At 46.6% G+C, this 16,509-nt stretch overlaps 1 long non-coding RNA gene across 4 annotated transcripts in view; it reads right to left on the reverse strand.

The window, feature by feature from the left end:
* Positions 1-2,569: 2,569 nt before the first annotated feature.
* The window catches only part of LOC122549784 (uncharacterized), a 33,582-nt gene continuing 19,642 nt past the window's right edge, over positions 2,570-16,509 (reverse strand). For 2 of the 4 annotated variants that reach the window (XR_015757087.1, XR_015757086.1), the window contains exons 4-5: positions 13,789-13,906; positions 8,172-9,801 (exon numbers count right to left, since the gene is read on the reverse strand). This is a non-coding gene — a long non-coding RNA (uncharacterized LOC122549784). Of the gene's footprint in view, positions 3,377-8,169; positions 9,802-12,595; positions 12,808-13,788; positions 13,907-16,509 lie in introns of those variants that run through there. The other 2 variants (XR_015757089.1, XR_015757088.1) reach the window with 2 other exon arrangements.

Genomic DNA, 16,509 nt, shown 5'->3' on the forward strand with positions numbered 1-16,509 from the left:
GTGACCCTGCCATCCTTCCCATTGTGTGGGTGATTGGACCCCTTCCATGGACCCTGCCATCCGTCCCAATGTGTGGGTGATCTGTCTCCTCTCAGGGACACCACCATCCTTCACAATGTGTGGTTGATTTGCCCCCTCTCAGTGACCCTGCCATCCTTCATAATGCATGGGTGATCTGTACCCTCTCAGGGAACCTGCCAACCTTCCCAATGTGTGGGTGATCTGTCCTCTCTCAGGGATACTGCCATCCTTCCCAATGTGTGGGTGATCTGCCCTCTCTCAGGGATACTGCCATCCTTCCGAATATGTGGGTAATCTGTCCCCCTCTCAGTGACCCTGCCAACCTTCCCAATGTGCGGGTGATCTGCCCTCTCTCAGGAACACTGACATCCTTCCGAATATGTGGGTGATCTGCCCCCTCTCATGGACACTGCTCTCCTCCCAATGTGTGGGTGATCTGCCCCCTCTCATGGACACTGCTCTCCTCCCAATGTGTGGGTGATATGCCCCCTCTCATGGACCCTGCCATCCTCTGCAATGTATGGTTAATCAGCCCCCATCAGTGACTCTACCATCCTTCATATTGTGTGGGTGATTGGCCCCTTCTCATGGACCCTGCCATCCTTTCCAATGCATGGGTGATCTGACCCCTCTCAGTAATCCTGCCATTGTTCCCATTATGTGGATCATCAGTCCCCTCTCAGTGACCCTGCCATCCTTCCCAATCTTTGGGTGAACTGTCCCCTATCAAGAACCCTGCCATCCTTCCCAATGTGTGAGTGATCTATGCCTCTCAGGGACATTGCTATCCTTCCCAATGTGTGCGTGATCAGCCCCCATCTCAGGTACACTGCCTTCCTTCACAATGTCTGGGTGATCTGCTCCCTCTCATGGATCCTGCCATTCTTTCCAATGAGTGGATAATCTGCCCCCTCTCAGGCACCCTGCCATCCTTCCAAATGTATGGGTGATCTGCCCCCTCTCAGGGAACCTGCCATCCTTCCCAATGTGTGTGTAATCAGCCCCTCTCAGGGGCACTGCCATCCTTTCCAATGTATGGGTGATCTGTCTCACTCTCAGTGACCCTGCCATCCTTTCCAATGTATGGGTGATCTGTCTCCCTCTCAGGGACCCTGCCATCCTTCCCATTGTGTGGGTGATCTGCCCCCTCTCAGGGACCCTGCTATCCTTCCCAATGTTTGGGTGATCTGTCCCCCCTCTCAGTGACCCTGCCATCCTTCCCAGTATGTGGGTGATCTGTCCTCACCTCAGGGATACTGCCATACTTCCCAATGCGTGGATGATCTGTCCCTCTCAGGGACCTGCCATCCTTCTCAATGTATGGGTGATCTGCCCCCTCTCAGTAACCTTGCAATCCATCCCAATGTGTGGGTGGTCTGTCCCCTCTCAGGGACCCTGCCATCCTTCCCATTGTGTGGGTGATCTGCCCCTCTCAGGGACCCTGCTATCGTTCCCAATGTTTGGGTGATCTGTCTCCCTCTCAGGGACCCTGCCATCCTTCCCAATGCGTGGGTGATCTGTCCCTCTCAGGGCACTGCCATCCTTTCCAATGTATGGGTGATCTGTCTCACTCTCAGTGACCCTGCCATCCTTTCCAATGTATGGGTGATCTGTCTCCCTCTCAGGGACCCTGCCATCCTTCCCATTGTGTGGGTGATCTGCCCCCTCTCAGGGAACCTGCTATCCTTCCCAATGTTTGGGTGATCTGTCCCCCCTCTCAGTGACCCTGCCATCCTTCCCAGTATGTGGGTGATCTGTCCTCACCTCAGGGACCCTGCCATCCTTCCCAATGTGTGGGTGATCTGCCCCTCTCAGGGACCCTGCCATCCTTCCCAATGTGTGAGTGATCTGCCCCCTCTCAGGGACCCTGCCATCCTTCCCAATGTGTGGGTGATCTGCCCCTCTCAGGGGCCCTGCTATCCTACCCATTGTGTGGGTGATCTGCCCCTCTCAGGGACCCTGCCATCCTTCCCAATGTGTGGGTGATCTGCCCCTCTCAGGAGCCCTGCTATCCTCCCCAATGTGTGGGTGGTCTGCCCCCTCTCAGGTTCCCTGCCATCCTTCCCAATGTGTGGGTGATCTTCCCCCTCTCAGGGACCCTGCCATCCTTCCCAATGTGTGAGTGATCTGCCCCCTCTCAGGGACCCTGCCATCCTTCCCAATGTGTGGGTGATCTGCCCCCTCTCAGGTTCCCTGCCATCCTTCCCAATGTGTGAGTGATCTGCCCCCTCTCAGGGACCCTGCCATCCTTCCCAATGTGTGAGTGATCTGCCCCCTCTCAGGGGCCCTGCTATCCTTCCCAATGTGTGGGTGATCTGCAACCTCTCAGGTACCCTGCCATCCTTCCTAATATGTAGTTGATCCACAACCTCAGACTATTTTTTGGGATATGGAGTTTATTGGTTTTAGGTGGCTCATGATTAAAATTACTGATGATATGCAGTTGGCAATTTATCACAATTTCCAAAGAATTTATTGAGTTTAAGAATGAATCATTTAACTAATTAAGAAATGAATGATATATGAAGAAAGTATCCCATTGTGACAGTTGGAAATGGTTCACTGATACAGAAGACAAACTGGCTGATGGCGAATAATGGGGCAGTCTTGTTATGGTTGTAGGTCAACCTCCTGCTCTCCAATCTATTTCTATATGCTATTCAAATATATATACCATATCCAGGACTGAACCCTGAAATACTCTGCTTCTCAGGCTGGTTTGTTACTGTGTCAATCAATTATTTGAACCCTCTTGTCTCATGGCTATGTGACATAGAATCTGGATAGTTAACTACTGGTTAACTAAAACTGCATGCTCACCATACATAGCAACAAAACTGCATGCTCACCATACATAGCAACAAAACTTTTATTAACCTGCACCTATCGAGACCAGGAGTGTGCCATTTGATCAACTGCTCCAGGTAATCATGTGCTGCATAATCAGTGTAAAAACACGCACACAATATTTAAACATAATGAAGCAGGTATACTGTTATACCTTATTAACAGTATAAGTTGCTTAAACAATAATGCAACTTTGCCTGAAATAAAACTTTGCTGCCCCGGTAAAATTGTGTGGTTAAGGAACTCCAACTGACAGTAGTTTGCAAATAGTGAAATTCGCATGTAATATAATTCTGGAGTTTAAAAAAGGTTCGCCTCATGGTATCCTGTCAATTGGTTTGAATTCCCATTTGGTTCACTCATACCCTTTCATGAAGGGAAGCTGCCATCTTCACCTGCTCAGGCCGACATGTGAATACTGAGACATGACAATGTGGTTGATTATTCAATATCCTCTGGATAGTTTGAATGGTTGATAAATGCTGCCCCAGAAAGGGATGCAATGATCCTGTGAACAAACAAAATCAAAAATCCAATCATTGTCATTCCGTGGGAACTCGCTGGTAATTAATTCACCAAGAATGACAGTGCATTTCTTCCCACATTCAGAGCAGGGGAACAGTCTCTCACCAATGTGGACCTACTAGTGTGTCAGCAGGTGGGATGTTTGAATGAATTCCTTGTCACACACAGAGCAAGGGAACAGGCTCTCCCCAGTGTGGGCTCACTGGTGTGTCAGCAGGTTGGAGGTCTGAATGAATTCCTTGTCACACACACCAGCAGAATGGAGCGAAGACACTGCTGAGCCAGGAGGTGAGAGGACTTTATGAATGCTTTCCCTCACTTCGACCAGGTGAACGTTTCTCCCTGATCTGACTGTACCAATGTGTTTACAGATTGGATGGGTAATTGAAAGCCTTCCCACAGTCTCCACGCCATATCCACAGTTTCTTGTCCATGTAACATTGGTTTCGTTTCAAAAAGGCACATGTTAACGTGAAGCCCAGACAACACAGAATAAGTACAGTTTCTCCTCACTCTAAATGTTCTAAAAGCTAGCACTATTCATTTTATATTAAATGAAGTATCTCTCTTTGATCTTGGGGTGATGTTTGATCTGTCTGTTAACTGCATGTCCCCATTTTGTAAAACACTTTAGAATTGACATAAATTTTTTCAATGTTTGAGATAAAGAATAAACTGAAAGGCAGCTTGTGAAATCAGGGGGAATTAATGTAGTAATTGGTGGGTTTGTCAGTAAGGAATAGTGACCATAAAACCTATCAGATTGTTGTTTAATTACCAAAGGATTCACTCATGTTCATCAGGGATGGGAACCTGTCACCCAGTCAGCACCCTCACCAATGTGAAAGGAGAGAGCACTGGGCAGGGGCTGAGAACAGTCCATTGGCTTTTTATACAGTCAGTGGGAGAGCTTACAGCCTCTGTATAGCGACCTGAAGGGGCTTCTTCTTTGCTGTTTTCTACACTTAATTTTTAATCCAATCAATTTAAAATAAACCAAAATTTAAAATAAACCAAAATCAGCAACAAAGTCCAAAACAACAGAATGGGACATGGGAAGCTGTCTAATTTAATCAGAATGTGTTTCTCCGTGTCTGTTGGACACCCTGTGTCCTAAGGGTCCAATAGTTCTGGAAGGTATCAAGTCCACTGCTTGTCCCCGCATACTTCATCTCGCTGGATAACCAGGCACAGACAAATGGACAGAGAAGAAGCAAATCCTGCCAGGAAAATGAAGAGAAGGCCACAATTGGGTGAGCTATGACTTTGATGAATGGCAGAGTGGACTTGATGGGCCAAGTGGACTCTCATATTCTCCGCTAACAATTGTTCAGACAGTAACCCGCCTGTCTCACGCTGTGCATTCTGGTTCTACAGATTAGTTTTAACCAAGTGAAGACCCTTCAACATCCCTGTGGCTTCCACCGTGCACAGCTCAGGATCAGGAACATGGAACTGATACGTCACTGAATGTTGGGAAGCTGACCATTCAGGGAACTGCACAGAGGCTAGAACCTGTCACAGTGAATATGTACACTGTCCATGGACTCCTCCTGACTGCAAATATAACCTGCAGCCTGGATGGAAGGGAAGCTGCTAAAAAGGAATCATAATCCAACTGTTCACATTTGTGAAAGAATCAAGAATGGTGAGGCACCGATGCAAGGTAATTGGCAACGATGCACATGCGACATTTAGGTTGAAACTTTATTGCTGGAACAGCACAGCAGGTCAGGCAGCATCCAGGGAACAGGAGATTCAACGTTTCGGGCACAGGCCCTTCTTCAGGCCTGTGCCCGAAACGTCGAATCTCCTGTTCCCTGGATGCTGCCTGACCTGCTGTGCTGTTCCAGCAATAAAGTTTCAACTTTGATCTCCAGCATCTGCAGACCTCACTTTCACATGCGACATTTAGACAAACCATTTTCATTCTGCAAAAGGTTGAGATTAGGAATCCACTGCTAATGGAGCCAGGTACAATGAAGTGAACATTAGATTCCCTACAGTGTGGAAACAGGCCCTTCGGCCCAACAAGTCCACACCGACCCTCCATAGAGCAACCCACCCAGACCCATTCCCCTACACCTAACACTACGGGCAACTTAGCATGGCCAATTCACCTAACCTGCACATTTTTGGACAGTGGGAGGAAACCTATGCAGACATGGGGAGAATGTGCAAACTCCACACAGACAGTTGCTCAAGGTGGGAATTGAACCCAGGTGGCAGGCGCTGTGACGTAGCAGTGCTAACCACTCTGCCACCATGCCTCCCTTCAACATCGGAAGAGGAAGAATGGGGAAAAGATAGAAGAAAAGCCTGAGGGAAGAGGATTCTTTGAGGAGCTGATGAGCCAAATCGCCTCCTTTTACACTATAAAAGTTCTGTGGTCACTTAATTCTGAGCCAAATAAGGGAAAATCAGAGCAGGTGAAGGAAAGTTTGGGAAAGAGGGCAAATTGAAGGAGTGTCTCACTGAGTAAAAGTGAATGACATACGGTTGAGGTTTGGGAATAGAATTCCAAATGGCCCCCAACATTACAGCAGTTAACAATGGGAATGCTCAAGAGTGAAACTGGATGAGCTCAAAAATACACAATATTGATGCAACTGAAGGGGACGCTGGTTAAAGATACCACAGTTAGTGTTTATTTCATTCCAGACACACCAGCCAGGGAGCACATCCTTCCTGTATCGATCCTATTGAGCTCTTTAAAAAAAATATTCATTTCAAGTGTTTCATGTTTAGATACGCTCAAGAAGACAGCCTCATTCTCCTCAATCTCTCCTGAGAGGGCAATGCTGCTGTTAGAAATCAATTCACTGGTGTATGTTACTGGCTGCTTCATGGATTGGAAGTGGCTACTGAGACTGTCAATTTACTGTATGCTGTATTGCCAGGTTGCCAGACATGTCAAGTGTTTTCAAAGAAAAAAACACATTTGGGAAATGAATGCCAGTTGAGGGGCACCCTCTTTCGATACGATCTATTAATAGTTGTTGGAACTGACTTACCTGGCTCCAACCAAGTGGTCAGAGAATTATAACTGTCATAGAAGCTGATATCATGGGTCAAGAAGTGTAAGTAATGGAGGAGGTGTCAGTTCTGCTGGTTAAGTGCACAAAGTTGTTTAAAATGTTGCTAACTTACTTTCAGCATCATGATGACAGTTGGACACATAACTGAGATCATTGCATTGTTCAAGTTTTTCACGTTCAAAGAACTAAAGGGAAAGCTGGAGCTGGGCGTTGTGGGATGAGCTCGGAGTCAGAGGGACAAAAAAATAACAAAAGTTGCGATTGATAAAAAAAAACTTAGTCCCACTCAGACTCTGTCCTGCAGTTTTGTCTTTGCTTCTCCAAAGCCTGGGAAATTCACTTCCTCAGTGATCCAGCCTCTTTTCCAGGTTCTCCCCATTCCCTTGGAGACACGAAAGCATAGCTACAGCTTTAAGTTGCTCATTGGAGCATGTGCAGAGGCTGGCTGTTTAAAGGAGCACTGTCCTTCACTGCTGTTCTCATTTAAAGGGATAGAAACAATGTGTGAGACGGACTGATGTTAACGAATAATAGAGTAAACTATGAACTGTTCTCAATTCCTCCTGCAATATTATTGCAATAAGGACAGAGATAAACTTGTTTCATAGCCAAATGATTCACAGATGGGAAATTCACACTTGAAAGCAATATGAGAGCCACCCAATTCCACAGGTCCTGATCATTATGGGTAATATGGAAGGGAAAGCAGCATTCCCAACCCAGAGAAACCATTCCCATGTTGTGTGCATGGTTGAGGATTTAACTGGACATGTGATCTGGGAACACACCATCATTACAGGACCAGCGTGAGGCTGTGTAAATGTGGGAAAGGAGGGAAGGAATTCACCTACCCCTCCCAGTGGGACACTCACCAACACAGTCACACTGCGGAGAGGCCGCTCACCTGGCTTACGTATGGGAAAGGGTTTACACGATCTTGCAATCTGCTGAGGCACCAGAGAGGGCACAGAGGATTGAGACCGTTCACCTGCTCCATGTGTGAGAAAGGATTCATTCAAATCTCTCATCGGCAAAGACATCAGTGCATTCCCACTGGGGATAGGCCCTTCACCTGTTCAGTGTGTGGGAAAGGGTTTACTCAGTCCTCTGACCAGCTGAAACACCAGAGAACTCACTCTGGGGAAAAGGTCATTCACTTGCTCCCAGTGTAGGATGAGACACACTCAAATGCCGCAGCTCTGAGACCCCAGTGAGCCCACACTGGGGGAGAGTCCATTCAGATGCTCAGTGTGTGAGAGGGATTCAGTGATTCATCCCTCCCCCGACACCCCAGTGAGCCCACACAGTGGAGAGACCATTCAAACGCTCAATGTGCGAGAAGGGATTCAGTGATTCATCTGGTCTGCTGAGACCACACTAGGTAGGAGCTGTTTACCTCTCTGTGTGACAAGGGATTTGCTGCATCTTCAACAGGACTGAGAGACCAGTAAGTGCACACAGGGGAGTGGTCATCCCCCTGCTCCGTGTGGGGTAGAGTTCACACATCACTGCAGGACTCTGATTCTGCAGTTACTGTTCATCAGAGTCAGGACTGGACCTTGTACATGATGACACTGTTGGAGTATTGATGTGTGGCTGTTAATAACATTAACTGGGCTGGAGTTGACTGAATTTATATTGCCACTTTCTGAACCTCGGGATGTCTCTCTGGGCATAAGTCTCCACAAACAGCAATGTGACAATGAGCAGGTATCATCTGTTTTGATGTAAATTGTGACTGTAGCACTGCTGCTTCACAGCACCAGGTACAAGTTTGGAGTCCAGCCTTGGTCAACGGCCCGTATGGAGTGCCCATATTCTCCCAATGATAGTGTGGGTCCCCTCCAGGTGATCTGGTTTCCTCCCACAGTCCAAAGATGTGAAGTTCAGGTGTATCGGTTGTGCTAAATTGTCCACAGGATCCAGGAATGTGCAGACAAGGTGAATCAGCCATTGGAAATTCAATGCTACAGGGATGGAATGCTCTGGGCGTGATGTTCTTCAGATGGTCGGTGGAGTTTGACGGGCCAATGCTCTCCTTCCACACTGTCGGGATTCTATTCTATGATTGAGGATAAAGGCTACACGGCAGGGTGTCCTTGGAGAAGGAGCATGTGGTGTGTATCAATGCTCTCGATGCCTTTAGATAGAGGTGGGCACCGCAGGGGATACAGTGCTTTATCTCCACTGCTGCCCAATCACCACAACTCTACTTTGATACAGTCCCTTCCCATTCTGTCACTTGTAATAGTTTGCTTGGCCCGTAATGGGTTTTGTTTGGAAAAATTCAATTGGTTTACAAATGGTTTACTGCCGGTGATTATATATTAACAAAAACCAAAACGGTGTAATGATGATGTTGATGGTGGGAAGGTTGCTCTGCCGTATGTGATAACACTTCTGTATAGAAGAAAAAAGAACGCTTCACAGCACACAGAACGCGAACTGAAAAGCAGTTAAAGCAAACCAAAGGTTCAGAAAGGGAGGGAATGTTTCCCTGGAGTGTGAGTAACTGGGTCGTGATGGTGTACGGGAGTAGACACGATTTTGTTCCAAAGGGCATTTGAAATTTTAAAACTTTTATATTTAGATATTCCGTGTCTTTTCTTTTAGATTTATTTATTGTGGAATAAACGTTTACATTTAAAGCAAAACAAAGTCACAAACCTTGTGTGAAAGACCTAAATGTTAAATAAAATCCATCAAACCATCCCTCACTGAAAACTGATGTGGAAGTACAATCGCCTGGAGAATCCCTGCCTTGCCGACTTCTTCCTACCCGGGCTCCATGGTTATGTACATACCTGGGAGATAGCAGCAGGAGGAGGCCTTTCGATCCTGCTCCACCATTCAATGGGAAGCAGCTGACCATCCAGCTCAGTCTCCTGCTCCTGCTGTGTTCCAATTTCCTTTGATGGTTTTTATCTCGAAGAACTATATCTAAGTCCTCCTTTGGCTTCACTGCCTTTTGTTCCAGTGACGTTGCTGTGTTACTGTGTGCGTATAGGCAGGGGTAATGTGATGGTGCTCTTCCTGGAGGATGCACTCAGCATCCCTTGTCATCCTGCAGTAACATCAATTGGGTTTCAGCAACTAGAGATAGAAACCGTTTCCAGGATATGGGCATCACTGGCTCAGCCAGCATTTATTCCCCATCTCTAGTTACCCTTGAGAAGATGGTAGTAGGCTGCTGTCTTGTACCATTCACAGTCCATTTGGTGCAGATAGACCGATAATGCTATGAGTGAGAGTGTTGCAGGATTTTGGCCGAGTGATTCTCCATCTTTGGTTCTTCAAATTCTGGTTAACTTTATCACAATCTGCACATGATGTTGAAATTTGAGTCTGCAAATCTTCACCACGTAGCATCCTATATAAAGGAATATGCACAGATTAGAAATTCAGAGCAGACAATTCTAGTTTCTCTGGAATATTTTTTTCCCCTTTCTTCCCCCAAAGCTGTAAGCCATCAGCCCACTTACTCTCTCCCACCATTCTGACTCTACTACCCCCTAATGTACACCCCCCCCATTCTCATGGTGTTGCTGATAAACAGATCCATGCCACCACTTCCCGTCCCTGGTTAGACTCTGCACCCTTTCTGGGTTCACTTCCTTTCCCTTCAGTTGCTGCAAGTCAATAATGTAACAGCAGAATGAAACAAAAGGAAACAGACAGGGAGGTGGCAGATCCTGGATGAAGAGGAACCTTCAGTCTGGGAGAATGGGTCAGATCCTTCTTTGTTTCCCATTAGTTGATTCCCACCATTACAATGAATTGGGGATAGAGAATGGTCCTCCATGGGTGTGGTGACACTTTGACCCCCCAACTGATCAATACTATAAGCAGATGCATTCTTCCTCCAGCCAATCACACAGTGTGAAATACTTTCCGCAAAGTATACTTCCCCAAAGCACATGCTCCAAAACCCGCCAACATTCTATACATGTACAGTGCTGGGTTTCCCCACACACGTGTGGTCCCTGCTTCAGGGATTGTGAGAGTTGTAGTCCCCATGAAGCCATTGGAGCCATGTCTCTGGAAAGAAAATTAAAAGTGTGGACTGGAGGGTGTTGTGTATAGGATCCCCATTCAGACACACAGAACATATGGACTGTCACTGGGTTTTACTGAGACATCTGCTTCCACAACCTGATTTTCTGATGTAAGGAATATAGATTCAGCCAACTGGGGCATGGGGTGGTTAATAGGAGGAGCAGACTTTAAACAGAGGTGGCTCAATAGTTAGCATTGCTGACTCACAGCGTCAGGGACCTGGAATTGATTCCAGACTTAGGCGACTGTGTGGAATTTACACGTTCTCCCCTTGTCTGTGCGGGTTTCCTCTGGGTGCTCCAGTTTCATCCCACAGTCCAAAGATGTGCTGGTTAGGTGGATTGGCTATGCTAAATTCCCACAGTGTCCATGCCTGTGCAGGTTAAGCCATTAACCATGGGAAATACAGAGAATGGGTGAGTCTGAATGGGATGCTCATTATAGGGTTGGTGTGGACCACTATAGGGATTCTATTCTATTTTCATGAAGAAGAATGTACTTATCTCAATGTGCTGTGAATCTGTGGAATTCCCTATTCAAAATGCGTTGGATGCCAGGACAATGAGCAAATTTAATGAGCAAATGAGATACAGATGTTTAATTTGCAATGAGTTGAAGGGTGAGAGAGAGCAGGCGGGAAAATCCAGCTGAGACCGAGGTGAGCTCAATCATCATGATATTAAAGGGTGGAGCTGGTTCGAAGGGCTGCATTGCTTCTCCTGTGCCCAGTGCTTATCTTCTTATGGTAATAACTGGAAAGCTGAATCCAAAACTCACCACCTTCACCAAAGGAGATTTTCAGATAATGCAGGATAGTCAGGTGGATTAGCGTTCCAAACTTAGTGCGGAAGCATGTAGAGATAATGCTTTTGCAATTTTAAACTGAGGAGAGTTAAAAATCACACAACAACAGGTTATAGTTTAACTGGATCATGATGAAGGAGCAACGCTCCGAAATCTAGTGTGCTTCCAATTAAACCTGTGAGACTATAACCTGGTGTTGAGATTTTTAACTTTGTACACCCCAGTCCAACACCGGCATCTCCAACTGGCATCTCCAAATCATGTAAACTGAGGGGCGACAGTGATTTATGGTTTTAGACTGTGTAGTACATTCACACCTTCCAGAATACTCTGTTGTGAATATCTATCCTGTACGTTATTACAAAGCCAAGGTCTCTGACAATGAAAACCAAAACACCCAGGTAACATCGCCTCACCTCGTAATCTGATAAAAGACTTGTGGTAAGTATGGTGGAATTTAGAATACAGTTGGAAAGCGGGAAGATTAAATCCAATCCTAAAATCCTGTGCTTAAACAAAGGAGACTATAATAGGATGAGGCAGGAGTTGGCTAATGTAGACTGGAAGCAAAGACTTTAGGTTGGGACAGTTGACAGACAGTGGAGGAATATCAAAGAATTTTTTCAAACTGCTCAGCAAAAGTATATATCAGTGAAAAGGAAGGACTGTAGGAAAAGGAGTAATCTGCCATGGGTGGCTAAGGAAATAAGGGAGTCTATCAAATTGAAATAGAAAGCATACAAATTGGCAAAGACCAAGGAGAAACTAGAAGATTAGAAAAACTTTAAAGATCAACAGAAAGCTAGATGGGATTGGGGGAGAAAAGTGATGAGTAGCTATCCCCAGGGCCAGAATAGCAGTTTACACTGCTAGAGGGAAACCTATTGTGTGGGGAACACATGGCCTCAGTAATTGTTGAAGCACGTAACTGTTACCATAGAGATAATCCTGATCAAGTTAAAAATCACAGCACACTCCAAAAGCTTGTACTTCCAAGTAAACCTGTTGGACTATAACCTGGTGATGTGTGGTTTTTAACTTTACCCACCCCGCTCCAACACTGGCTCTTCCACATCAGAATTCTGACAGACAGCCCCACTGAAACTGAACCGCCTGTCAGATACCTGACTGAGCCACAGGGGCGTGGGGGAGGGGTATGTGGTTTAACCACAAAGTGCTGAGCTGAACTCGACTTTTTAACTGCCATTTCCATGGCGATAATAATGAGAGACAGCGTCCATTCAAAACCACAAACCACAAAGGTATAAGAATGGGAGCGGCACATCGGACAGGCGGGAAGTTACCTGATGCTGCCTGGAGGTGTTCTGCATGTACACTATCCAGGTAGCTGCCATGTCTCATCAATAAAGACTCAAAGAAGACCTTTCAGAGTTCTGTGCCCAGTTATTGCTATCCAGCAGGGTGCAGGAATATGAGGACACAGCAGTCAGTCTTCACAGTGGAGGATACGAAGAACATGCCAGTAATTGACAAGGAGATGGAGGAAGGTGAGGACCTAGAAATAACCATTATCACGAGAGAGTTAGAGCTGGGCAAGCTAATGGAGCTAAAGGTAGACAAGTCTCTTTGCCCTGATGGAATACATCCCAGGATGCTACCAGAGATAGCGGGTGAAATAGTAAATATACTTGGAGTCAGAGTCCTACAGCAGAAACAGGCCCTTTGGCCCAAACTGTCCCATACCGGCCAAAATGTCCATCCACATGAACCCCATTTCCCTGCACTTGGCCCATCTGCTTCTGACCCTTTGCTATCCATGTATTTGTCCAAATGTCTTTTACATGTCGTTAATGTACCCACCTCAACCACTTCCACTGGCAGCTCAGTCCATAAAACAGTTGCCCCTCAGGTTCCCTTTCATAATTTCTCCTCTAACCGTAAACTGATGCCCTCCAGTCCTTGATTTCCTGGGAAAAAGACTGAGTGCTTACCTTACCCAGGCCTCTCATGATCTTTTACACTTCCAGAAAACATCCCCCCTTCTGTTTCCACTGCTCGAAACAAAAAAAAATCTTCGCTTGTCCAACCTCTCCTTGCAACTCAGACCCCTGAGACCTGGCATCATCCTTGTAAATTTCTTCTGCACCTTTTTACAGTTTAATAACTGAAACCTACATTACATTCATCACATTTCCAGTGTTTCCCCACAGCATTGGAACTGACGTGACAACGCCAATGGATTACAAACCATGATCGAGAATTAACTCCTTTACAACAATTCCGTTTTCATAGCGTTTTCCATGCTGCAGGTATCCTTCTGTCTTTCTGGTTGCATGATTAATTTAAAACTTGTCCTCATACAAAACAAATCTGTAGCTTAATTGTTCCTGGGAAATGTGCCATGTTTTTTCAGACTTTTAAAAGCAAATGAACTCTCTCTCCACAGTCACCATGCTAACATGGACTTGGCTGCGTCTCAGTAATTTTTCCAGACACACTGACATTTGAAATATTCGCCCACGGACAGAATACACACCTTTCCTTCCACATGAAAAGGCCAATGATATTCAGATCGGCACGGATCAAGTAACCAGCAAAACTGAACAGGAAGTTCAATTTGAATTTCTCATCCACAAATCCGCCCTTTCAGAACCCTACAATAGAGAAAACAGGTCACCACTGTTAACACAGGATGGAAATTCATAAGACAATTATAGTATTAAATTGTAGTTTCTTTGTTTCCCCCAAAGCTTTTGTGGTCGGCATGGTGGCACAGTGGTTAGCACTGCTGCCTCACAGCGCCTGAGACCCGGGTTCAATTCCCGCCTCAGGCGACTGACTGTGTGGAGTTTGCACGTTCTCCCAGTGTCTGCGTGGGTTTCCTCCGGGTGTTCCGGTTTCCTCCCACAGTCCAAAGATGTGCAGGTCAGGTGAATTGGCCATGCTAAATTGCCCGTAGTGTTAGGTAAGGGTTAAATGTAGGCGTATGGGTGGGTTACGCTTCGGCGGGTCGGTGTGGACCTGTTGGGCCGAAGGGCCTGTTTCCACACTGTAATGTAATCTAATCTAAAAAAATCTAATCTAATCTTTAAATCTCAGTCTCACAATTTCTCTCTTCTGAGAGCTGAAATCCAAACCAATCTCCTCACTCCTTCCCTCTACACCCAATTCTAACACTCTCTCCTCTCTTTGAATTCAGTTTTCTCGCTCCTGTCTACAGACTAAGAACCAAAAAAAGGGGCGGCATGATGGCACAGTAGTTAGCACTGCTGCCTCACAGCACTAGGGTCCCAGATTCGATTCCAGCCTCGGGCTCATTCTCTCAGTGTCTGCGTGGGCTTCCTCCGGGTGCTCTGGTTTCCTCCCACAATCCAAAGACTGACAGTGCAGGTCAGGTGAATTGGCCATGCTAAATTACCCATAGTGTTAGGTGCTTTAGTCAGAGGGAAATGAGTCTGGGTGGGTTGCTCTTCGGAGGGTCGGTGTGGACTGGTTGGGCCGAAGGGCCTGTTTCCACACTGTAGGAAATCTAATCAAATCAATGAGTCTGACTCGGAGCCTCCGGGGTGTTGATGAATCCTCCTCCCACCTCCCAGGGTGTCCTTCCTGGCCAGACCCACATTGATTATTTCCCCCAATCTGGAACCTCTTATTTATTTCCCCCACTCCGGTCCTCTGATGAGAACCATCCTGCACACACTGGCCAAATCATATCTGGTTGAACTAAAATGAAATAGATTAGAACTCTAATTACAGGCCGACCCCTGTCCCTCTCCATAACATTCCTGAAACTTCACAAGAGTTCTGATAACATTCTGCAAAATGCTTCCCCATTGATACTTTGACCACTCGTCAGGATACCAGGGGAGGGGCCATTCCCCTGGGTCCTGCTTTCAGAGGGAGGAACTGCCAATGACAGATTAATCCCACACACCCACAGCCTCCCTGGCACTGACCCATACTGCACATACACCAACAATTGGCCAGCACTGTGCCCATGCACTGGTCTCCCCTCCTACAGAGCATGCTCCGGATCACACAGGAGCCTGGTTGATTGACAGCAGCTGCTGCCCAATAGAGTGGAGGGGGTGGGGCTGGAGGACTGGGACAATGGGATTGTAAACAATGAATGAATGTGGAGGACACTGGGGGATGGACAGGTCAGTGAGGGACAGGAGCAGTGCAGCAGCAGGAGATTCTGGACAAACTAAGCAATGGGAGAGTCTGACAGGAGAGAAACTACAGGAAGATTCTGTTTGGAGACTCAGGCAGGGACAGCTGGGAGACAGCATGGCCTGGTGGCTTGGGCACGTTTTCCAATCAGCCTCTTCAAAGATGCTGTTACTCAACTCTGAACCCGATTCTCCTGGTCCAGAGGTAAGGACGCTACCACCATTTCTTGGTCGGCTAGTGGAAAGAAGGGAAGATATTTTCTCATTCTCACTCACATGGAAACTCCATGAGCTCTTCCCACTTACTGTCTACGGTGGGGATGGAGGAGACAGAGCAGATGGCAGGGGGATTAGGAATATAGGGACTGCCTTTTAAAAGGAACTCATCTGTGTTGGTGTTATTAACAAGACTCAGTACACAGTCACCAACAGAAAGCTGGTGTACGGGACCTTTATCCAGAATATTAACACCCATAACTGGGTGACGCAGACCCCAATGTACAGAGTTAAGTCCTGGATATTAATAATGGCTTTGTGTGTGATAAATCACGTCTCATGAACTTGAGTCAATTTTTTTGAAGTAACAACAAAGTGGATTGATGAGGGCAAAGCAGTAGAAATGAGCTACATGTACTTCAGTAAGGTGCTCAACAAGGTTCCCCATGGGAGACTGGTTAGCAAGGTTAGATTTCATGGAATACAGAGCACGGTGGCACAGTGGTTAGCACTGCTGCTTTACAGCGCCAGAGACCCGGGTTCAATTCCCGCCTCAGGCGACTCTCTGTGTGGAGTTTACACATTCTCCCCGTGTCTGCGTGGGTTTCCTCCGGGTGCTCCGGTTTCCTCCCACAATCCAAAAATGTGCAGGTGAGGTGAATTGGCCATGCTAAATTGCCCATAGTGTTAGGTGAAGGGGTAAACGTTGGAGTATGGGTCTTGGTGGTATACGCTTCGGCGGGTCGGTGTGGACTTGTTGGGCCTGTTTCCACACTGTAAGTAATCTAATCTAATCTAAAACTAGCCATTTGGATACAAAACTGGTTCAAAGGCAGAAGACAGAGGGTGGTGGTGGAAGGTTGCTTTCC

This window comes from Chiloscyllium plagiosum, unplaced genomic scaffold (assembly GCF_037043375.1).
Source record: "Chiloscyllium plagiosum isolate Xiang-an unplaced genomic scaffold, Cpla_swu_hap1 HiC_scaffold_5, whole genome shotgun sequence".
Lineage (NCBI taxonomy): Eukaryota > Metazoa > Chordata > Chondrichthyes > Orectolobiformes > Hemiscylliidae > Chiloscyllium > Chiloscyllium plagiosum.